We start from the raw sequence: 24,467 nt of genomic DNA, 5'->3' as shown, positions 1-24,467 counted from the left end.
TAAAACAGATCTCGTTTTATTTTTACCCATTTATACGCTTTGTTAATTCTCTGTTTCCTAAATTTTCCATAATTTCCTGAAATTTTCGGTTGACTTTTGTCCATATACACTTACTCAAAGATTTCCAACAAATAGAACCAACGGACTCGAGCTTTGCAGTCAGATATATATACTTGCTCACCTAACGGCGATTAACCGAATTGATCTCGTTATCTAGTAATAATTCGAGGCTATCGTGCACGGTTGGCGGTCTTGTCTCTCGCTACACCGACTGTACCCGATAACGAGTCAATTATCGATCGAACCTTATCGTAACCAAAGCTCGCTGATACTCGATGAGTATGCCGAAGAATGTATAGCTGCCGTTAATTTTCAGATTTCCAAGAAGATACAAATTCATCTATACGAGATTCTTCTACGGAATTTTATCATCTCAGAAAAGTTAATTTCTATTAACATTCTAACGTATCTTTTAAAGAATCATATTGATTTCGATGATAGCCTTTAAAAAGGATCCGATAGATCGATAGGAAGGGGTTTGTATCGTATAGAATTTCTTTTTCAAACCTCATTGGATTTTTCATAGGTCGTTGTGCGTTCGCATAGATCCTCGCATATTCCGACTGCGACAAATTCGTTCAGTTAATTGATTGGAACGATCATCGCGATCGATCGCGACTGGTGTTCGCTTAGGAGAGGAGATCTCGCGCACCCCCTTTGCCCTTTCCGTGTCGTGGGACGTTGGTGCGGGACGTTGCCGCGGGACGTTGGCGCCGGACGTTGCCGCGGGACGTTGCCGCGGGACGTTGCCGCGGTTCGTTGCCACCGCGAATATCAGGCCAGCTGTCTATGCTTTTATTATAAAACAGGCCCGTTGGCGAATGGTGCACGCGACTGAGCCACGCGTAAATCGGAATTCCAAATTACAAGAGGGAAAGCATTGGAACGATGTCACCAGAAAATTACTATCGAATAATTTCAGTTTTTATACTGCATAATTTGTTTCTCCAGCTATTCGCCAGAGATCATGTCAGTTTTAGAAGAGAAAGGAAATTTAGTATCGATTTTCGCGATCAAAGAGAATTTTATATAATAGTCTAATGAATTATTAAATACAATAAGCCGTACGCGAGGCAAATCGTAGCCAGCAGTAAAAGTAAAAAACAAATAAAATTTCAAACGAAGGAAAATTTATTTCTGCAGCTTTTTTGTCCCTTAAAATGTCGATTGTGACCAACGAAATGCAAAGTATCGAGTAGATACCACTAGTCATCGTGACAGAGTAAATCGTTGAAAAGGCTCACGTTCGCGTCGCTTTCGCCGTCAAGGGACACGTGCCATGAGCCATTTTACTTCCCTGCAGCGAACGTAAACGAGGAAGAATCGTGCACGGTTCCAGCAGTTGCAGCATAAGTTCTTGGAACAAATAATCGGCAAACTCGTCGCGTAAACGTACGCACGAGAATAGTAGCTCGGTGGCCGAAGACGGCAGGCTTGATGTTGAACTGTGATGACCGCGAATCGCTGGCGGAAAGTACTCGAAAGCGTCGTGATTCTGTCGTGTGTTGGCGTGCCGGTGCACAAACCGGACTGATAGCAGTAATCGAGGAAAGACGATCGAGAAGAAGAAACAGTTTCGCTAGACAGTTGTCCATTGTCTTGAGTTTTTATCTCGTGAGCTGCCTCGTCGCAAACAGCACGCACTTTCCAGCCGAATCATTAACCCACAGAGAGGTATGAAGCGCAAGTTGGAAGATAGTTAACGATCGTGCAATGATGTCGAGCGTTGATTCACAGCGCAGGATCGTTTGTTTCCTGTAGAAGTAGAACAATGGATCACGAGGATCGAACTCAAGTTCGTTGACGTGGTCGACCGATCGAAAGAATCCGGTAAATGGACCAACAACAGCCTGGCGGTCAACGCTAATAGAGAAGAGTGGACGATAACCGATATGTAACAGAGCGACGCTCCTGCAGAACCAGTCGAACGACTCGGTGGTATCGGAACCCCGCAGCCAGGTTCCAACAAGGTGTGAAGCACGTATCGTTCACGTACACGTATATATCGAAAGTCAATCCGAGAGTTCGTTAGCGCGAAGTAAAGCGACTAGCTGGGCGGGGAATACCAACAGGAAGAGGTGAGCACACCCGGAGAGTGAGCGGTCTATGACGTTACCGGTGACTGTCTACGTCACGTTAACGGTAACGGTAATCCTCGTACACAACACGCACGCGACCTAGTCGCAACGCAGCAGCGCGGAATAAAGCAAGTGGAGAGTGGCTAGCGAGCGAGCGCCTCGAGCAATTTAAAAGTGAAACTGTGACGATCCACCGGCACTCCAGCGCGGCGTTTCTCCTTTCTCCTATTTGCTCCGTCCCTATTTCTCACTGTCTGCTTCATCTTCCGTTCCTTTCTCATCTTCCGTTCTTTGACCAACGCGCGACTATCTTTCTTTTCTCCGCTTCTCTCTCTCTCTCTCTCTCTCTCTCTCTCTCTTTCACTTGTATTCCTCGTCGTTTCGCCGCCCGTTTCTGTGTTCCTCTTCTCTTCGTGTCTCGGCCCCCTTCCCGTCCGCCCCTGGTCGTCTCATGATTGTGACACGGAAGGGAACGCGCGGCGCGCAGTGAAAGTGATCGACATTACGATTTTCCTGGCTAGCGAACCCCCTGGGCTTGGCTTACTCGACGATAGGTCCGATACTACAAGGCAGATAATCCGTGACGGAGAATGACACGCAGGTGCGACGAGTTGGGGAGTAGCTGAAGGCGGCCGCGATCGCGACCGGCCCGGTGTCGTCCACGCTCCTACTTCCGGAACACCGCACAGTTGGGGAAAAGAGGCTACGCTAACACCTGCCGCTCACGTTGATGGCCGATCATCGACGAGCCAAAAATGTAAGTTGCACCATGTACGCCATATGCCGTTAATATTGATTCTCGGTATCGATCCCTTCGATTTTTCAGAACGTTCTCGATCCATCGAGTAAAAAAATCGGTACCCTGCATCAAAAGCAATCAGGCGTTTGTGGGATCGATCGTCGTTTTTTATTAACTCTCTGTAATGCCTTCCGAGTTGCAGATTACTTACATACATAGCTATGTGTCTACGTTCTTTGAAACTTTTTATTTGTCTATTATTGTGTTATTTCGTATATTGTTAGGAATTGGGACAATCATTAATAGGAACAATTTATCAGTACCTATTGGTAACTTTATCAGATTTCGTTAGCAATACTAGTTGGACTGTTACGTCAAAAGTTATATGATCTGTCTATCGATATTATTCTATGGATTATGTATGGATTAGATTATCTGGTAAATCATAGTCTAACAAAATCTGCAAACACATAATTTCCAAGTATCCAGAGTAAAACGCTTTAATATATTTGAAACTTAACAGGGATTGATACGTGTAAAAATTCGTTCGTTCGATATCAACAATATCATTATCTGAGAAACGCGAAGAAAGAGTGTTCGCGAGTCTAATGTACCGTTGCTAGTCACAGAATGGAACTTTACTCTTGCGGTAGAAAGGAAAGGAAACAGATAGAAACGACCTCTAAGCTTGCGGATCGAGTTTCACTGCTTCACTGTCTCTTACTGCGACTCGTTCTCATTTTCGCGTGCTCGAGAGCGTTTCCCTTCCTCCGTGAAAGAAAAGGAATCCGCGATTTACTCTACGTGAAGTCATTGTCTGCGCGCGAGTAGATTCCTCCGGCAATTTGTTCTCATCGACTACCGCTAGTTTCATTCACAGCATATTAAAATACACATTCTAGGATTTCTGATAAATATATCTACGAGTCAGCAAAGATAATTTTATACATTGGGAAGGTCTTAACATTCTTCTTAAGATCTTAACCTGTATCTTTTCAATTTTATACAGTTTACTCCGATCCTTGATAGATAATTTTATAGTAAGTTTAACGTGCGGATTGTGAACGCCTTAACGAACTAATTTAGTTCGGAGTAATAATTATAATTATTATTACTAATAATTATTATTGACCAATAATAACTATTATTAACTAATAATAATTATTCGTAAGTAATCAAAAAATTAGTAGCATTTATTCAAAAAATTGAATAATCGCGTATTCGACTCGAAATAACTCTCAAGTGCTGCAATCTATAAATTTTGATGTGCGCGCATCGGAATTCGAAAATGTAGGCCGACGAGGGAAAACGAAATTCCACTCGTCCGAAATTCGGCTGATCCCCTCCGAAATCCGGTGCAACGAGTACAAAAGCGAGTGGACTTGACCGGATTGGAAGGTAAAATATATGCTTGGCCGAAATTCTTCGGTAAAACGTCGCAGACATTCATCTGGTTACATTTCTATGCGACTCCCGTTTCGTCTCGAAAAGGGCGTCGCGCGCGAAATGGAACGAAAGGATGTCGCGAAGTGGAATGTTCATCAAGCGTTATTCATTTTCCAAGCAAAATGACACCTCTGCTTCTCAGGCAGAGAGAATTTTCTTTTTGCAAGACTATACATTACATTTAAATGTTTTCATTTAGCTTCACAGATGTTCCAAATTCCGTATCAAATTATGAATCTATTTTCATTTGTTAGTTCCAACCGAATATCTGAAACTCAATGGACTACCCGGTGATTAGTATTAACCACTTCCTTTTAAATTGCTTGAGAAAATACTTCAGGCGTAAATGCTTTGGACTAGAATGATCACTTTCTTCTTCCAAAAGAGAGGGTTATGGGGAGAGAAATTCTCAAAAAAGGAAAAGAATTACGAGAAGAGAAATTCCGTGAAAGAGAGAGGATGGTGAGAAGGGAAGGAAGGAGAGAAAGAAACGACGATATCAATAGGGAAAGAGAGATTGCGTATCGAGTGGAAACGTTCGTTGCACCGGAAGGGTGAGCGCTGGTTAATTTTGTATCGACAGAAACCTATGGTTTGAGCCCGCAGAAATGCCTATGCCTATGTAGGTTAATTCGCGCTCGATGGGAATCGACCTACGGAGGAATCGCAACATGGGTCAGGTTAACGAATGGGGTAGGTTAGGAACGTGCGAATCTCGGTGCACGTGGCGCGCCATATCCGTACCTGTCCCGTTTTTCTCTCTTCGTCTCTCTTTCTTTCGTTCTCTTTTCCCCATACACTTCACTCTTTTTCACCTTATAGGCAAAAACGATCAATTATTCTATTAATAAAACAAGGAATACTTTCATCCCATAATTTAAATATTTCTTTACTGATTGAGTATATTTTATACATTAAATATTTTATACACTAACACTTAAAATTAATGTAAAAATATACATACTTGTGAAATATAAATATGGCAAGCAAATAAAAAGTCACGGGAATTTGGAAACATTTTTTTAACAATCTATAAATAAAACACGTACGTACAGTTCTATGTATTTTATAGTTCTACATATATGCAAGATCAGCTACGATATTCCTGCTCTCTTTAAAAACTAAGAAATATAATTATTAATTTTCAAGTGAAAAATACGCGTATATAACCGCATATCATGAATCAGAAAAGGCGATCTCAAATGAATATTAATCTAAAATATTAACAATTCTAATTTATCTGGAAAAGATATTTTTAATTCTTTAAAAAATCCTCTGGTATTTTAATGTTGCCAAAATATACATTTCATGATCATGATCAACGGTCAATGGTATCTCCCATTTTTAGCTATTACACTTCACTTGCTATAGCAAACATTTATCTGTAAACCTGCGTTTAGCATAAAATGAATGTGTTTTTTCTCGTAGACAGATTGTAAACTTCTCCTTAATTTTTCTTCGAATATTTCTAATACAAAAATTCAAATTTTCGCAAGAAAAATGAAATACTTTTTCGGCAACAATAGACGCATCGGTGAATTAAATTCTGTTGAGAGAATTGGTGACCATTAGAAATTCAAGTTTCTACTAAATAAGTCGATTAAAACTATATACATATGTATATATATATATAGTTATATATATATATATATATATAACTATATACATATATATATATATATATAATAACATTTAAATTGTTCCCACGAAACATTCGTTTTCATATATCCGTAAAATTATTCACGCTTGTCCATGAACGTATGTTAATAATTTTAATTACCGGGAAATACTAGAAATAGTTTGCGAACGCACTCGAATCGAATGGATAAAATTATTTCGATCAATGAAAAGGATTCCATCGCCTTTGAAATCCAGTTTAATTTTCACTGAATTCGCGTGCTCGTTATTTCCACCAGCGGAATGATATTTCTTTTGCCTTGAAACTGTACGAAGAATAAAGAAAATATAAATTTTCGATATTTAAGCCATGTTCATTTTAAATAGTGCTAAAATAACGTTAAACTCACATTTTAAAACTAAATTTAAATTCCAAGTTATGCTGATACTTCTAGTGTCTGAATTAATTCCTTCATCGATTACCATTATTGCCAAAAAATATTTCGCTTATTTTATAATCTTAGTAGCATTTATAGTAAAAACAAAAGTAAAGTTTAAGTAAATTTCAATAACAGTTAACCAGCTGCAGAGTATAATTCACAATTTACAGTCTCAAGGTATTCTTTCAATTACTTTACTTAAATCCAAAGTCCCATGCCTTACATTCAATAAAAACGTTAAATTCCAAGAGAGCGAGTTTCAAAATCCACTACGTCGAACGATATAGCACGAACCCACTCGACAACTGACTTTAAAAAACCATTTTACAATTTAAACGCCCCGAAACGTCTCCTATTTTATTCACCTTCAACTCAAGAAAACACTCATAGTTGTAAAAAGCGCCACGATAGAGTTAACTCGTGGTTATGTTCATTCGCGATATTTTGTGATTGTAATGTTTACAGGCCATCAGTACGGACCGTTCTTGTCTTTGATATCGACTAATATTGGAATGTGTCTCTCCACGTTTGTTCGTCGGTGAATGGTAACAGCGAGAACCATTTATCTCGTTTCCGGTCTCACCACGAGTATTTCAGTATACTAAACAGATGCATCCCGCATATCTTTATCATAATTGTCCTCCGTCACGACGATCGACAATGATCACGGGCCAGAATGCAAGAGCAGTGAAAAGTTGAGGCAACATCTCATTTGACGTCATGGGATATGTGAAGCTTGTATCAGAAGAAGAGTTAGACGACTTACAATTACGAAGTAGGAATGGATAAAGATAGATAGATGGAATTAATTAACCTCGTAGGATCAGAATTTTGTTTCCTTGAATTGATCCGAACAACGTGTTTGAATTCGATTAAATCTTATAGAGACAGCTGAAGGTACACAGTACTATAAGAATCATTTGTGTGGAGATCGGTGATTTTGTACGATACATTTCAAGATTACGTAATTTCACATCGTGTTCGTGATATAACGATATATATAAATACAACGATAAACGTGGTTGATAGCGTAGTTACCTCGGTATTTTAACTAGAAGATAAAGATATGTACTTGAACGTAAATTCTGAATAACTTCCGAAAAGCCAACTAAATCGTGATAAATCGCAACTAAAAATTAACGACAAATTACTTTCTTTTGACAAATTCTTACGACAGAGCTTCTTTTTACGCCCGTTTCTCTTTGGATTCTCTTCACGATAGCGACCCGAAAGCGACAGTCACGCGTATTTTTAATAAACGTGTTTTCCCCCACATTGTTTCATTGGGCTATCGATAGAAACTGTCAAATTGTTGGGCGTCACCGTATTTCATACACATACAACAGCTACGGCCAGTTTGTATACAACTTCCTTAGCTCGCGTTGTTCATTGTGACAACAATTAGTTCGGGTGGCTTGTGCTTTCATTCGTCAGCCAATGGAATAGATTTCTTTCGGTTATTTCACTGGGAACTTCAGAACAGACATATCGCAACGATTATTCGACCCCTTTTTTTAGCGTTTCCGCTTTTTTCTTTCTTTTCATGCATGATTATTTGATAATATACCTGGTCGTACTCGTAATGATTCATACGCGCGACAGCGATATTTCCTTCGATAGTTGGTCGGCTACCCAACTTGATTTACAATCTCATTGTATTTGTCACGGACCACGGGTACATCTGTCTCGCTCGTGCATGCAAGGTGTTCCGGATGTGTTGGCTCATAGAGGCATCTTCTACTCGTGTATTTCGTCAGAGAAAAATGGAATGAGCCGAAGATGTAATCGAAAGGTTGTTCTTGACATGCATGATGAGTTATTATGTGTCTACATAGGTTCTCTAAGGTTTTATTAATCGTTTGTAACTTGTAAGTTATATGCCTATGCGACTATAATTTTTATATATTGCTTACTGACCACTATAGCCTCTTAATAAATTAGTACAGCTCTACATCGATAAATAATCTGTTTGTAATTTATAGTAACTACTTATTACAGTAGTCTATGGATTTCAAATTAAGGTAAAGATCGTAATCAATTTTTCGTGCAATATGTACTTGTAGGGAGTTAAATCTTTCCATTAAATTATATTAACAAATGTATTATTCATCTATTAATGCGTTAAGGAATAAAAGATATTGGCATACATAAGCAATTAACTGAAACGTTCACATGGAACAGAATCTCGCAGCAACGATGATGCAACCAAAAATTGAAGCGAAAGATGTCGAAGTCGATCGATCGATGGAACGAATGAACGAACGATTGTGCAGCGGACGATTGTCGAGAATAGGACATCCATAGCCATAGTCACGACGCTTGCACGGCTATCGAAATAAGTAACGATACTTCGTGAGCTGTGCCCTATCCATCGAACACGAACCGACCGCCCGTCCGTCCCGCATTCCCCTTGTCGATCCATTGAGCGTACTATACTGTGCTAAACTGCCTTTGAAATTCCATCATCGAAAACAGTGAGCCCTCTGCTACGGTGAAATTGCCAGATTCCCCGTCATAAAACCGATACGTCTACCGGTCGTTCGTCAATGTGCGTCGAGGAGAACAGGCTCGAAACCAACACGTCTGGATTACGTTTTCACGTCGACGCGAGGGATCGTTTTTCTAGGCCCGCGTGCGTGAGCCTGCAATGGAAAAAGACCGCCCTTCTGCCTCCTTCACCCTTGTGTCGCGGCGCGGCATGCGGCATGCACACCACGCCACACCACGCCACACCACGCCACGCCACGCCACGCCACGCCACGCCACGCCACGCCACGCCACGCCACGCCACGCCACGCCACGCCACGCCACTCCTCCTCTCTTCCTCCTCGCGCAGTTACAAAACTCACGCATAACCGTAACTCGCGCATTTCCGCGGTTTTCAGGAGCGACCGGACAGCAGCAGCCGGCCTGTGTACGCTGTATACATAATGGGCGGCTAGCACAAGAGATGGAAAGCTCCCGGAGAAGCTTGGAGAAAGAGACGCGGCGAAACGGAGATCGAAGCGGATCGAGTGGGGTAGACGGCCACGTTGGAGACAGAGAAAGAGAAAACGCGGAGAACGATAGAGCGTTGAGATGTGCAGACGAGCCGTAGGGAATAGGGAGGGGACACAGAAAGAGAAGGACAAGGCGCAATGTGTACGGTCGCGGGGCGCTACTCATAGGATCGGTGTGTGTCGCGCTGGAGGCCGGCCGAGGTCGACGGCCTCTGGCTCGGCCGTTTCCGCCTCCGATCGGCCATCCTCGGCACTAGGTCAGTGATGGAGTCACTGGCCGCCCCGAGCGTCGAGGCAATGACACCGAGCACGCCGTTGCTGCCACCACTGCCACCAGTGCCACCGAACAACCCCCACTTTACCGCCTGGCGCTCTCCCACCTCGACCACGCGCTCGTTATCCCTTCCTGCTTTGGTGGACTATTCCTCGCCGAACACCCGCGGTCGACAAGACCGCGCGAGTAGCGCCCCCGCACTGACAGTGTTCTTGCGACGCGCCTCTCGTCCTCTCTCTGATCAAAACCGCATATGTAATCGGCTTACTTGCACACGGCTACGCCATTGCCTTCGTGCCTCGACGAAAACAAACCCTCGCACAGCATGCTACTACATAGCGGTTCGGCTCATCTTCCGATTTCCAAGGGAAATCACGATGACTCGTTTGCTGCAGGAAAATGATGATGGAACAGCATGGATTGTTGACAATGATGACGAGCTTGTTATTTCGAGCTTTCAAGGGGTGGCGAATAGCATCATAGGATACGATACCGGGTGATTTTATGAATCAAAGTGGGCTGTTACTTGGCTTGCTTTGTTGAATGTGGGTAGAGGTGGATGGATGGTATATTGAAAGGGATAGAGAAAGTTTGTTTTGAGTAATGGATATTGGGGTTAGGTAATGAGAGAAAATAGGTTTTAGGGGTGGGTTTTTGTGTAGCGACTTTCCGAATTAATTTTATAGAAGATAATTTCAGATTGCAAACTCTTTTTTAGCTCTTGATTAAGCGAAGTACATGGGTACGTTCCTTTATCTGTGTAATAAATATTTTGTAAGGAAGAAACGTATTTCATTTGTAGTATGAATATAATATTCCGCACTAATGTCTATTCTAACTATTTTCTCTTAAAATGGTAAAAAATTCCCGTAAAAAACGGCATATCAGGCAGGTTCGTGAAAGGAAGTTGCTCGTCATCGAGTGATACGTTTCCTTCCCTCCGATCACCCTTTTAATGAAAGGCCGTTTATTTCGAACGGTATGCAGATTCGTCGCCTACAAGGTCACCATTATTGCTACAATTAATTTTAATCGAGTGAATGGATCGCTGCCGTCAGATAAAGCGCTGTAACAGGGAACATGTTAATATATTACATATTACATTTCCCAATTCGTTTCGTTCTGTCATGATTTAATTCATAATTTTCGTTTAGGACGAAAAAACATGGCTATCGTGACAATTCAAAAAAAGCAAGTATATCTTTTTTCTCTGACCTAAAATAAGTTAGTTCTTCTTTTCTTTCGAATCATTATCTCGCGTATAAATACTTCGAAGAACAATACGGACCTATGGATTTGACAGGATGTGAGTTCCAACGATAGTCGTATTAATCGCACAATCTTTTGCCAATGCAAAACAAATTGTCTAATTAAAACTAGAGATTTGTAACGTTTCTTTTACCATGGAAGAATTCGTGCTTGTTATTCTCATAGAGATTGAACGCGTTTCATTTATTAAACGAATTTCTGATCGAACGATGAATCGTCCCAGAGGGGTTGTTCGCGGCCGAAAAGAATCGGTTCGCTGGCAATTAATTCGATTCGGTACTAGGCAACCGTGTATACCGATGCTTCGGCATCGCGCGGCGTTGCGAAACTCGTACAGACTAAATATCAGAAGTACCGTTTGAGCATCGGCCGGTTGGCCAATAGGTCGTATAAAATGAAATGTAGATGAAGCTTGCGACACCAGGAAGAGCTCGAAACGTTTTGATGAACAGAATCGTTGTAAATCTGGATGTTTAACCGCGGAACATAGTGTTCGGATCGTGATTGAATTCCTTTGAAGCGATAGTATGTATATATTTCTCGTTAAACTATGACATTTAAGTAACAGCATCTTGACATTGAAATGTTGACATTTTTGTATAGATGTTTGTAGCATTCCCTATATGAAATAAAACTAACGCCAATTTATCAATTAATTTACAAGTTGCTGATTTCTTCAGGGTAAACAAAATTTTACAGTTTAATATATTTAGATACTAATTTCGAAAATATCAATGGGACGTGGTTGTAATTAACCTAAGTAATTCAGAAACTTTTTATCAATAAGCAAATACGTACTATATTTGAGAAGAAAATAAAGTATCAGTTACTATCAGTTTTTAGAAGAATTATGAAACAAAGCTTCTTTGAGTGAAAGATATATTTGTGCATCTAATTCAAAATAATACCACTATGTGAAACTCATTTTAATTCATAAAAGAGTAACATAAAATGTGCTTTGTGTTTCAGAATGAAAGAGGATATTGTTAGAAAATAGTGATTTCTGTATGTTATGTAACTCGTAATGCACCAAATCCATTTCTGAAGTTCTGCAAATTATACAATTTTAAATATTTATTGAAGCATATATTAAACAATGAACTACATCTAACAAATCTTTATTATAATGATAACATTTTTTGATTTTTATTTAATTATTATTGTTGTAAATGTTCGACATTCCAGAGTTGTAAATAGTATAAATATATATTTTATTATTATAATCGAATCATTCGACATTTTGAAGATCTGTAACATCGTTTATCTATTTAAAAGCTTTTAAAATAATAGTTGAGGGATTTATAAGTAGTCGAGTTTGAAATATCTTTATATTTACGAAACGCAAATACTTTTAATTTTATGAACATTGCACTTTCAGCACTAAAAGTTTTACACATTTTATGTTTATGTTTTCTTTTCCCCTTTCAAATATATCATATGTCAATAGACATTTAATTTGAACAGACAAAAATTGAAAGCCCGAACACTTTAATTCTACCATTTTATAATTGCTTTTCAACGTAAAATCATCACACTTCGATCGAATCGTTCTTTAAATTTTGTTGTAATTCTTTGTTTCGTTCTTGCCGGATCAGATTCTTTATTCTACCAATTATATCTTCCCGTTAATCGAATCCAGGCCCATCTCGAAGGAATCAAAAGCGCAGGACGGTGGTCTTATTCCGTTGGCCATTATCGCGATTGGAACACAGCGAGGCAGTAATAGGCGATTTGCTACGCTCGCTATCGACGTCTGCCAATCGTGAGAAACAACTTTCCGGAATCAATATTCGAATTAAGGATGATTATTTCGTCCATTAATTGCGTTATTGTTGTGCGAATTCGCGTTCATGATTGTTGGTTCGTGTTAGTTCGTATTCGAAAGGCAAATGATGTTTCGCTTCATTGAAAAAACTCCTGAAACATGTGGCTTCTTTTTACTTTCATCGAGACATTTCTTATTGTTAAGGCTAATATTGTGTGAAAAATTAATTCATTAATTAGGACGTTGATCAATCAAAGATTCTTTCTTAACGTCTATTGAACGTTAATAAAGGTGGATTTGCTTGGTCCTTGTAAATGTAGATATAGTAACGTTTAATATAATACGTTTAATATAAATTTAATGATACAGGAAATGCGAGCAATACAAGAAACGTCTATATAGATGAGGTATTGTTAGATCGAAAACTTTTGTGGATTTATGAGAATTTTGAAAGTGCAAAAATGCGTAGAGTGCAAAGTACTTGTAAAGATATATGCAATATTCAGGGAATGGTGTTCTCTCCAATGTTTAGCAGGTAAAGCAATTTTCTATCTAGGTTCCATATTTTTAATTACATTCGTACAAATGTACGACTTTGCATAAAAATCCTCAGTGTAATTATTACATGTAAGACATTATTAACGTATATAAGGTAACTAAATTTGAAAGTGTATTATGCGAAATGAATGATTTGTTTCAAGCCAGTTCAATACGAAAGGTTAATATTAAACGATGAAGTATAACTTATTTTTCAAAGAAAATATAATAAATACTAGATTTAAAAATTGTTGTTTTTTTTTACAGATAAGAATATTATATTTTCAGTCATAAAACTTTTAATATTCGATCTCCAAAGATTTTCTACACGAAAATTTCCAATTTCTGTTTTGCTACTTTTCATACACCACTCCAGTATCAAAATGTGTACTAAATTATCAAATTCTAATTTATTCGATTAAATTTAATTCATGTGTTTCAAACTTTAATATATAAAATTGAATACAAGTCTCACTTTTCCATTACACAAATTATTATAAATCTAGAAAACGTCTGATGGAAATCGAGAATACGTATTTCTGTGGTTGAGTTCGGCCATTCTTTTTTAAGCTCTTAGGACCTCCCGCGTGTGAAAACACTTTCGTCCGGCTTCCTACCCTATGGTGTTTCGTGTTCGCCCACTTTTCCTGCTGCCGACTCCATCTGCTGTGGAATTGCCTGCAGGAATGCACGAAACCATCGTCCCTATCCGTCGATTCGTCTCCGAGAACCCTTCAAGGACTTCACCCTCACGGGGCGTCGATATGCCGCACTTAGGACCTTTCCACGCTCTCACTATAGTACTCGATCTATCGTCGCGCAATTTCGTTGACCAACATGCACGATAGTGTGATGAGGAATCAGTGGCGCTGGAACCAGATTTCGTTTATTCAACTTTTACCACGACGAAATGGATTTCTCAATAAAATGTTACCAAGTTCTCTTTGTTTCGCGATTGATCGCTATTGTGGATATATAAATGTACAAGGACAAAATCGATAATATGAATCGAGGAATTGAAATGTGGAAGAAAGGAGAATAAGAAATAATTGACACGTGTTTCGTAAAACTTTTACAAGTTAGCGGACACAAGAATGCATTCTTTTTTAAGGAGATGAAGATGACATACGGTCCTCTCCTAGTTATACTTTGAGTTATAATTTTGTTAATAGATTTTTATTAGAAAAGAAATAGATATTGGTATTATTGATATCTACGTTCTTAATCGTTGCATTTGCAACACTTTATGTTAGAAGCAAATCTGGTTTAAAAACACTCTAGAACACAACTGATAGTTTACCTTGTGCGAACGATGCAAATATTCACGCAATTACGTATCTCTTGATCAGAGATATCATTTAATGATCGAGACGGAAACGCGGGGTATGGTTTGAAAAGCTCAAGGTAAACTTCATGTCTTTAAAAGAAATCTGTATAAAGAAAAAAATCGTTCGCATTTAATAGGCAGACATGCTGTTGTTCATTCTATGAACTGTCGAAAGCGGTACGATATTAAACTTGCTTGTAATAGTTTCTGCATTACTCAGAAACAAATAACGTTTGAAACGATAAAATCAAAATACTACACATATAATATATGAAATACGATTAGATATAATATATATTTAAAGAATATTAAAAGTGAAGAATATACATATGTTAAGGAAAAGATGTCTTTTAATTTGAAGAAGAATAATATGGTCAGTTATTTCAAATATTTCGTTTTGTGTAATGCATACTTCAGATATATTAATTATCCACAGGATCATCTTTAAATTATATTGAGAGCAAATGGTTATCTTTTAAGATTCGATTGCTTCGAAATTGACTCAAAGTGTGTAATGGGATTAACTGACTTTAGAGACAAAATTCGAAACAAACCACATCCTCGTGTTTTAGCGATTTAGTTGAACCGGTGTATTGTTACGTTTATATTGAAATTTACAATCGTGAAAATTTAATCGAATACGCGAAATGGATATATATAAGCGCAGAGGAGCCGATCGTGCATTATGCATGCTCCATAATTCGTAACTTTTGATTACGTGGTATCATCAGTGGTTCATTGCCCACTCTTTAGCCTTCCTTTTAGTCCACACAGCACGCAGAAACGATTTGTATGTTATAGGTCTCTTCTTTCATTTCTCCTCTCTTTCTTACCATTTCTCCTTCCAATAAATCCCTCTTTTTTGCAATTAAGAACTTCGAAAGCACTCTAAACGCTATGTAACGAGGAGTCGTATCCTCGGGGCTGTATCAAGTGCATCTGAGTATTTCATTTTCTTTTCTTAGGAATGTCGAACCTTAAGAGAAAGTTATTGGATAAAATTCTAGTCTAGTTTAGGCTCACCTGTTAATTTCGACATGGAAGTTGATGAAGCTTACGCCGAATTACTATTACTGCAGAACTCTTTCAGATCGTTCTGTTTATGTTTTCATTTCGAAGTTTCTCGAGACATTAGAATTCATTATATACGATTATATACGGTAAGTAGGTGAGATGGACTATTTAAATATTTATAAAATATTTGAAATACAGAAATATTTAGATCATTCTGATTGTTTCTGGTGGCCTCGATATCTCGATTGTTGTTCTACAAAGTTGTCCTACATATGTCTATTCCACTGCGTTTAAGAAACTGCGTCTAACATTAAAGTTTTTGTTTAAACACATTCATTCCACATAACATAAACAAATCCTACCGATTATTCAACAGTGTCGAACAGAAAATTAACAAATACGCAACGAATTTTTGGGTGATCGCAGATAAAATGTTTCCCTTCTCTTTGTTTTACAACAGACTAAGAGCTATTATATCGATTTTCGACCTTCGTTAATCCAATAGTTAGTTACCCATTCGCAACATGGGCTATTAAACGTGACGTATGTAAGTTCGTAAGTTAGAAAAAAGAAAAAAAGGAAAGGAAACAAGGTGAAGAGAAGAGAGAAGACTAAGACAGCGTGTCACTTTCCCGGTTTCAATAAGGCGTCGATCTCACTTTCACCCTCGTGGGATCCCACGAGCGAGGGGAGGATGGTAAAAGGGAAAACGGGGTTCTTGCGGAACATGGGACACCATAATGATCCAGCTTGCTCCACGCGGGATACGAATAACCTTGGACTAGCGGTACTGTGAGTAACTATAGCGGTATCTGCGGTTGGATCGGATTGCCTTGCGATCTTTGAGTTCCTTGAACTATTATGGCGCTGTAGAGTTATCATTTGTTAAGTGTTGTATTTCCTTCGTCTTGTGAAAAATGATCGAATGTTTAGAAATTGAAGTTTTATCTCAACTATGAGGTAGGAATTAAAATTTAAATTTGTCAAAGTAAAGTCAATAATATTTTTATTAGCCGTCAATATTGTAATAATTTATCATTATTATCGGTAATTTGTTTATTTCTGTAATAACTTATAATTTCTTAACTTTTAGACATTTCAATATTAACTATGCGGGGGTAGTGGGTGAACAAAAATCAGATTTTGGATATAGCAAAGTATAATTTCTTAGAATGGCTTCGGCGACGGATGTTAACAGACCGAGCTGACTAACTCATTGTTCTGCACGCACGCTTTTTGATTGAATTCACACACACACACACACACACACATATTAATATATATACAGACGTTTCCATTTTCCGCACGGATCATAAGCATAGTTACAATAATGTGTCGTTAACGGTTGCAGCGATAACATTAAAGTATGCTATCTTCGTCTACAACAAAAAACCAATCTCTAATTTGATTTGAAAATAATCTAATTATGAATTAGATTATGATTAGATGATTTAGAAATTACGGTTTAGAAATATGATATTGAAATTAACATCGATAAGCAATCTTCTTCTATCTGCTCATCTTTTCTTGCTTTGTCTCGCTAAAAAATAGAAATTTGAACTCATGAACGCGTATGCCAATTTGTATATATTGGACCCACGTTATTCCGATCTTGACGCGAATGAGTCACGAGGCGGAAAGGGAAAACCCGGAAGTCACGTAGCAAGTCACGGAGCGGCAACGGTCAGCATGGTGGTCTGACAGCGCAGACGTGGCGCGCACAGACGCGGAATAAGCGTGGACTAGCGGTACGATGAGTAAGTTAGCGGAATCCTCGTCTACGACGCGCCGCTTCGAGAGCCAGTGTAGCGAGTCCAGTTGCGACTGGACTCATCGACTCGTTCACAGGCCGTCCACTAGTCAACGACTGGGCCACGGGCTGAATGGCGGTACACGTCGCTCATGGTGTGCCTATGGACTTTCACCTCTTTCGAGCAACTCCTCACCGCGACTCTCGCTTCCATTTCGCTATTGGTTGCGGACGACCACGGACAAGCCTTGCTGAATGGAGCGTCGAACGCTCGATGCTAATGTTTCAAACGCTCTGCACGTAGCCTAAACAATGATTGTTTCCTCAGAGATATTTCTTTCTCCCTTTCTCTTCTTTTCCTTTCTTTTTCAAATACTACTTGTTTCAGATACTCCTTTTTTTTACGCGTGGTATCTGAAATAATAATTGTAGGTTTTAGGATGATTCTCTAGTGAGTTTTCGGTATAACAGAAAGGGTTTTCGAGTAGTTCAGCGTCGCGATTATAATCCTTAATTATAAATTTTCAAGTTTGCCATATATTTTAATTTTCCTCCTACCATACACATTACACGTACGAAATACGCAATATACGATTCACGAATAATGCATTCGCTTTTCATAGCGATTACAAACCTCGGGATCGGTAAGAATCAGACGACTCGAGCTCGTCTCACTTTCTAAACCTCGGTTCCGATCTCTCCGGAGAGATCCTCACGATCTAAAAGCAATCCGTAACTCACTCGCTCGTCTTGCTTCTGTCACTGGATATTCGTCCTGTTCGTGTCGACGAGAATTTTTCTGTGCCTCGAAGACGTTCATTAGACGCGTTTTCTTCCACGGCTCAATTTCGTTTCATCGTTCAAGATATTTCGGTGCTGTCACCTCTTTGTATGAAATTCCACGTTCGTTGAAGGACTGTGATTACACTTTGATCGTGGCCATCGGGCTGAGAACTGATCGATATGAGATCATAAATTGTCGATCAACCGTCTTGTCTTTCAACAGGTTCGTATAAATAGCATTCTGTTTTATACAGAGGGTTTTTTAAATCGTTGTAGGTACAATCGAAAGGTGATTCCTGATGTAGAAGTCGCAAATGTAGAATAAATTATAATTCTATTGTTATAGAACCCCGTTTTCGGAAAGATCGAGTTTATATATTATTTAAATATTTGTTAAGAACGCGTGCTCCTCCTTTCCGATTGTATTACGATTTTGGGACATCCTGCATATTGCTTGCGTATAAAGAACGGATGTTAGTCTGAGCATCTGTCCCTAAATGGTTCATTATCTAGCTGTTTATCGAATGAAATTATGGCTGATCCGTAAAACATGATTTCTCTGAACCATGATCTTTAAACAATTGTTGGCGCGGCAAACGAAAGGGCGCAGTCTCATCGACCGTGACATTAGTCACGGATCCGTATAACCGCAACGAAATCACTCTCTACGATTTATCTACGACGTTGATCACCTTCGAACGATCTAAGAATATTCCCGCATTATAATCATCGGTCCGCGATTCCTTGCATCTACTACTAAAAATCGCGTGGTATCATTGCGTCGAATCTCTCCGTATAACAATGCTTACGCAAGCTACGCGAGCTAAAGCAATTAACTGGGTTAACAGGTGCGATATCCGAGTGGTGTTTCTTGCGTTTGCATTTCCGTCTGACGATTGAGAACGCACAGGGTATCGAGAAACGAACATCTAAGCAGTTTTATAGTACATGAAACTATTCTGTAAGCGAGTAGGAGACGATTCCTTATCAAAAAAATAATTAACGATGTAAAAGATAACAAATATTTGATATAATTTTCAAAATACCTAACGCAATTGATCGTGTAATCGAACGCCGGATCAATATCGCCGGATTCCTGGATATTTGCAAAATATGAATACTTTCATCGAAACTATTGACACCACTTGACTGGGCATCATTTCCATCGCTAATTAACACGGAAATCGCGTTCAACGTTGTCCGCCGCTTTTAATTTATTATTGACGACTATTAGTACCTACTCCGACGGGTTATTTTGAACATAAATGATGAAAACGTGTTCGTAGATGTTCCAAATTAAATACTTTTTATACCCACATCGAATATTAAATAAACATTAATGAACAGTTTTTTCTTGTCACTTTCGATTTAACAGAATATTTTATGTGCCTCGTCCCTCCGTTTCTTTTATCAAACAGCTATTTCAGATCTTTCGATTAAAGCGTATTAAATACTTGATTTATCTATTATTTATATCAGATTTATCGCGTTTTCCTACTCTTCGATCTTCACCGTTCCTCTCTTGAAGATTTTTCTTGCGGCAAGATCAGCCATGAGCATCGTGGAATACATTATTGACACCGCAGAAATATCGAATGACCGAAGGAAGGAGAACGTCGCATCGCATCGGTGGCCGCGCGTGGCCGATAGATCTCATTTCATCTTTCGTATCTCGGAAGAGTTCTCCGTTCTTGAAGCGCGGTTGTAACTACGTTGCACAACCGTTCTCGTAACCGGTCGAGCATAACTTCGAGCGAGATCCAATCCTGGCTAATTTTATCCTAGGCTCGGAACCTAGCTGGTTCCATCGTCTGTTTGTTGGCTAGATCGTGTAAGTTAATACCGCCACTGCAATAAACTTTCTCCCCGAGGATGATGCATTTACTAGTCGGAGGACACCTTACTAGTCTGAATTCTACGTGCATCGTCCAATAGAATCGTTCGCTTCAAAGTAGAAGGTCCTTTCTTCCTTTCTTTTCATCGGGGAATTATCATTTGTGTCGTTACATTTTTTTAATCCTTTGCGTATGGATTGCCCAAATTTAAGAAAAGTATGAAACAATCGTTGATATGTATGATCTTTTGTTTATAAAAATTCGAGGTACGCATCTGGATCGAAAAGACGATAGTTTACATACTTAAGTTTAACAGACGATGTTTAACATTGAGTAACTCAAGATTGTAGCGTTGTTTATGACAGTTTACTTGAATGCGCTGTTGTAACGTTTGAAGTACATATGACGATTCTAAAGTCCAGATCATAGAACGCCGAAGACAAACTCTTTTCTTCAGACTTCTATTTTCGTCGCACGCTTTAATGTAACGATTAATGAAGTCAACGAGCTGCGTTAAGTGGCTTTGGCGGAAGTATCGAGGTCTTGAATAGTTCTAACACCAGCGTCGAAATAATTTTCTGTAAAACGACTCTCCGAAATGATTCGAATATGATGTCCGACACGAAACGTGGCTGAGATGTGAAGTTTGGCGACGCAATAGTTAACGAGGAGCACAGGTTTTTTCCAAGTTCGTTAACTTTCTACCGTGCAAGCTTTGTTTTGAACTTATGAAGTTCTTAATGTTTGGCGTTTAGGGAAAGGAATTACTTCTTCTTCTTGTCCTTTTTTTCTGACAGTCTTGCAAAATAATATGGAGATCAAGAAATATGGAAAATTCAGTCCTAACGGATCCTAAATTATAGAAAACCGCGATTTAAGAGGAACCTTTGAGTTTTCATAGTTAATAACTGTATTTATAAAGTACAATTGATATACTATTACAAGGAAAAGAGACAGAAGAATAAAACAGTCGAAAAATACAACCATCCTTTGTTTCATTGGTGTCAATTTCGGCTCCGGGAATGTCATCTGTGTGATGTTGAAAAATTCGATGCGAAGTTCACCGCATTAGAACACGAGGTTTACCGCCGCAATTTCGGCTCAGGAAGAGAACCAATCGCGGCAGTTCTTTTTTCGCAGTCATCGTCTCGGTAGCTAAATTAGTTTTATGTGAGCGTAGGAAAGCGAAATAAAAAAAGAGAGAAGAGGGGGATCCGTTCGAAATGGAGGATAAAAGCGTGCTAGCCGTTCGAAATGTGCGGTCGCCGTATACTACTAGTCTGTCACCTGCGATTCGTTTCTTCGAACTCGGTCTCCGGAACTTAGCCAGAAACGTTAATAAATATTAAATAACAATTTTCCTTAATGTTATGAAGATATTGGAGAAGAAGGAAAAATGTTAGTCTCGTCCAATTAACTAATATTCGCGATATCTACCATAGAGCGTTAATATTTTCTCGTTGGTCTTGTACATATAATTAATTTTTTAATTGCGATTTTCTTCTTTATCTGTTACACTTTCTTTATGAGACGTTTGATCTTTTGGAGGAAGCATCAGGCACTGCGATCTTAGGCTTTCTGTAATTCGTAAATTTCTATTTTCTTTTCAAATCCACGCCGCTGTCGGTCTATTTACGCGGCAAACGTTGACGTATATCGATTTATATTTCATTAATAATAAAGATGCGATGAATGAGACGGGTGACGTTCAAACCTTATATAACCACGAGGTCACTGACCCTGATACACTTTCTCCAACGAAGAGTTATCTGTCATAAATACAGATAAATATTCGTATCGTTTGACAAACGAAAGACAGTCAGCGTGATAAGGCATTTGTTATCTCTATCTCCTTCTTCCTTATTATAGAATGTGTAGGCGTAGACATCTTAAATATACGGATGTAATTTTGGAAACTTCTGATGTGATCTACAAGAGCAAAATGGCATTACGTGCATGTTTTTGCATCATTATAGAGATAACAAAGTTGAATAGAGTAAGATAATGTCATTTCTGGCATTAGTTTTTACTAAATGCTACAGCGTAAATATTAAACTAAATAAACGTAAATGTTAATACATTTATACAGTAACCTTCGTTCCTTCTTCATGGTCGCCGTTGCAGCGCTATAGTGGACCATGTACAGAGGTTAATGTATGTCAGAACGGAGAGGTTTTACAGCAAACAAAATTCCAATACTAATTATATATGTAGGTTCTAGCATGCCGTATTGTATTATCTACTACTACATATTACTAGAGCCAACTTAAACGTTTGCCATCGATGAAACGCTAAATCCTCGTATAAACTCGCGAGCCTGAAGAAATCGCTGTTACGCTCATCACTTTCGTCTCTTCCTCGATCGACGTGTTCTCTCGTGTCCGCGATCGCACTGCGGAACGTTGCATATCACTCACGCCGGATAAAATTACACCGTGGGAGCGATGACTCGGGCATAAAAATACATCGAAATGCAACTCTGGTCCGCGCGTATTCGTGCGCGCATCTCGAGACTGGGCGAAATCTCGACGCGCGAAAACGCGCGGCGACGCACGCGAAACGCACGCGCTGCCTGAATGAGACGTAATAGAATTTACGAGTCGAGGAACCGACTGCGGGCCAACTGCGTGGCTACCGATCGGGGAAATTTCCGTAGGGTCGTTCGATACGAACCGACACCGTGCATTTCATGGACAACTTGGTGATAAAGGGACCATCGGTGATCGTGGCTGATGTTGGGAGGTAAACGATGTAGGCTTTAGGAGGTTAGAAATGATTTTGCGAATATTAGGAAATTGTATTGCACGTGAAATATGGTTACCGGGAAGTTTGACAATGACAATGGTAGGTATATTAACCTATTAACATATTGGGCACTGATGTTAACTTCCATTTTGTTCATATTTTTATTCCTGTTTGTAAATTTATGCTATATATTTATGTTATAAACCTTATCATGTGTTTATGTATCGTCGACCTGACTTTACACGTGACAGGATTTAGGAAAACGTGGCGAATAGATTTTGCTTGCTTTATCGCTTTACGGACAGTTAAGAATTCTTATATCCATTGAACATTCAAATTGCTTTGTTATATTGTTTTCGTCTCTAAAACTCATAATAACTTGTAGTCTCAAATCCCGGAGACGTTTATCGCTGTTTAACATCGAACGACGTTGATACGTACGAAAATTCACGGAAAAGAATCGCGCGATGAGCAGCAAGCATCGCAATGGTAACAGGCTGCGCTTCGTCTCGATGCGAGGAGCAAATGAGTATTCGGCATTAAAAGCAGGGTCATTGACTGGTGGCGGTGGTTATACATACAGACGTATCCACCTCGTGTATCCACGCGGTCACACTGGAGGGGCCGTTTTTACTCGTGGGAGTTATTAAAAGCCGAAGCAAATGGCGAGAAAAAGCAACCGGCTTAAAAAAGGAGCCGAACGTTACCGTCTTTCTGCCGAGTGTCAGGGCTCTTCGCTCTGAAACTCACGGACCCTACCTGAAAGGAAAAAGGGACCGCGTCTCTTATGCTTCGGTGGTAGCTGCCGTGTCGCGCCGGGCGATTCCTCCTGCGAACGAAGAGAGAATAATTGGAACATTGTTTCGAGGAAGTTAAAGCTTGGCGTTGGTTTGCCAATCATGTAGCTCGGTCGCTGTGCGATAATCGAGGCGTATTAGACCCGATGCAGACGAGCGGTTTGCGACAAATCGTCGCAGCGACAGCGGGTTGGAAGGACAAAGCAATACATGCATATACATATGTATCCCTTCTTTGTGAAATAGAAAAACTTTATTTCTCTATTCTTCCAATGACGCCGATTTGCCGCAAACCGTTCGTCCGAAGCAGGCCTCAGGTTGTTCAAAAAATGATCGAGGCGTTTTTTATATTTAGCATTTTAGATTATTTGCTATGTTATTTACAACTGATGATTAAACTAAAAAACATTATTTATTCAAATTGTTACTTTTTATTTGTATATCAAATAAAATTTGTCCAGAGCTGGTGTCCGACTCGGATCCGAGATATACGCAATGAATGCGTTAATTCACTCTCTCTTTGATCGTGAAATTGGGCAAACCTTAACCTTTAAATGGAACGACTATGAATGTCGGGAATGTAGTGCAACAACCTTGCCAATGGAGGGAATTTAATCTCGACCACGCTTTCCTTCCTGTCGGATAACAGACTCGGTAGAGAAAGAAAGAGAGAGAGGCACTTGACAATAGACCTCGCTGTTGCGGTCAGCTGACTGTTCCATTAAAAATAAAAATAAAAAAAAAAAAAAAAAATAGTCCTACCGCAGCGGCGATAAGAGGGTAGCTTCGCTTGCCTGTTTCTAGACAATGAATTTTATTCCAATTGGATGGTATCCGATTAAACATTTTCACTCGCGCCCCGTATCATATTTACTTTCACGCGCTTTCAAAAAGATTAATCTTTTAAAAATATATGATTATGTTTGCGATACCATAACGTTTTTGCATGACGAAAATCACTAGTCACTCTTTCTTCCTCGATTGAAACAAGC

The 24,467-nt window shown here is 39.3% G+C and overlaps 1 protein-coding gene across 2 annotated transcripts in view; it reads left to right on the top strand.

The window, feature by feature from the left end:
• The first annotated feature begins 550 nt into the window (after nucleotides 1-550).
• LOC126864951 (hormone receptor 4-like) overlaps nucleotides 551-24,467 on the top strand; it is a 148,640-nt gene continuing 124,723 nt past the window's right edge. For both annotated transcript variants that reach the window (XM_050616893.1, XM_050616891.1), the window contains exon 1: nucleotides 551-2,895. The gene's annotated coding sequence lies outside the window, so the exon portion shown is untranslated. The remainder of the gene's footprint in view (nucleotides 2,896-24,467) is intronic.

The sequence above is a fragment of the Bombus huntii genome, chromosome 4 (genome assembly GCF_024542735.1).
Source record: "Bombus huntii isolate Logan2020A chromosome 4, iyBomHunt1.1, whole genome shotgun sequence".
NCBI lineage: Eukaryota > Metazoa > Arthropoda > Insecta > Hymenoptera > Apidae > Bombus > Bombus huntii.
This window is presented reverse-complemented; position numbering and strand designations above follow the sequence as displayed.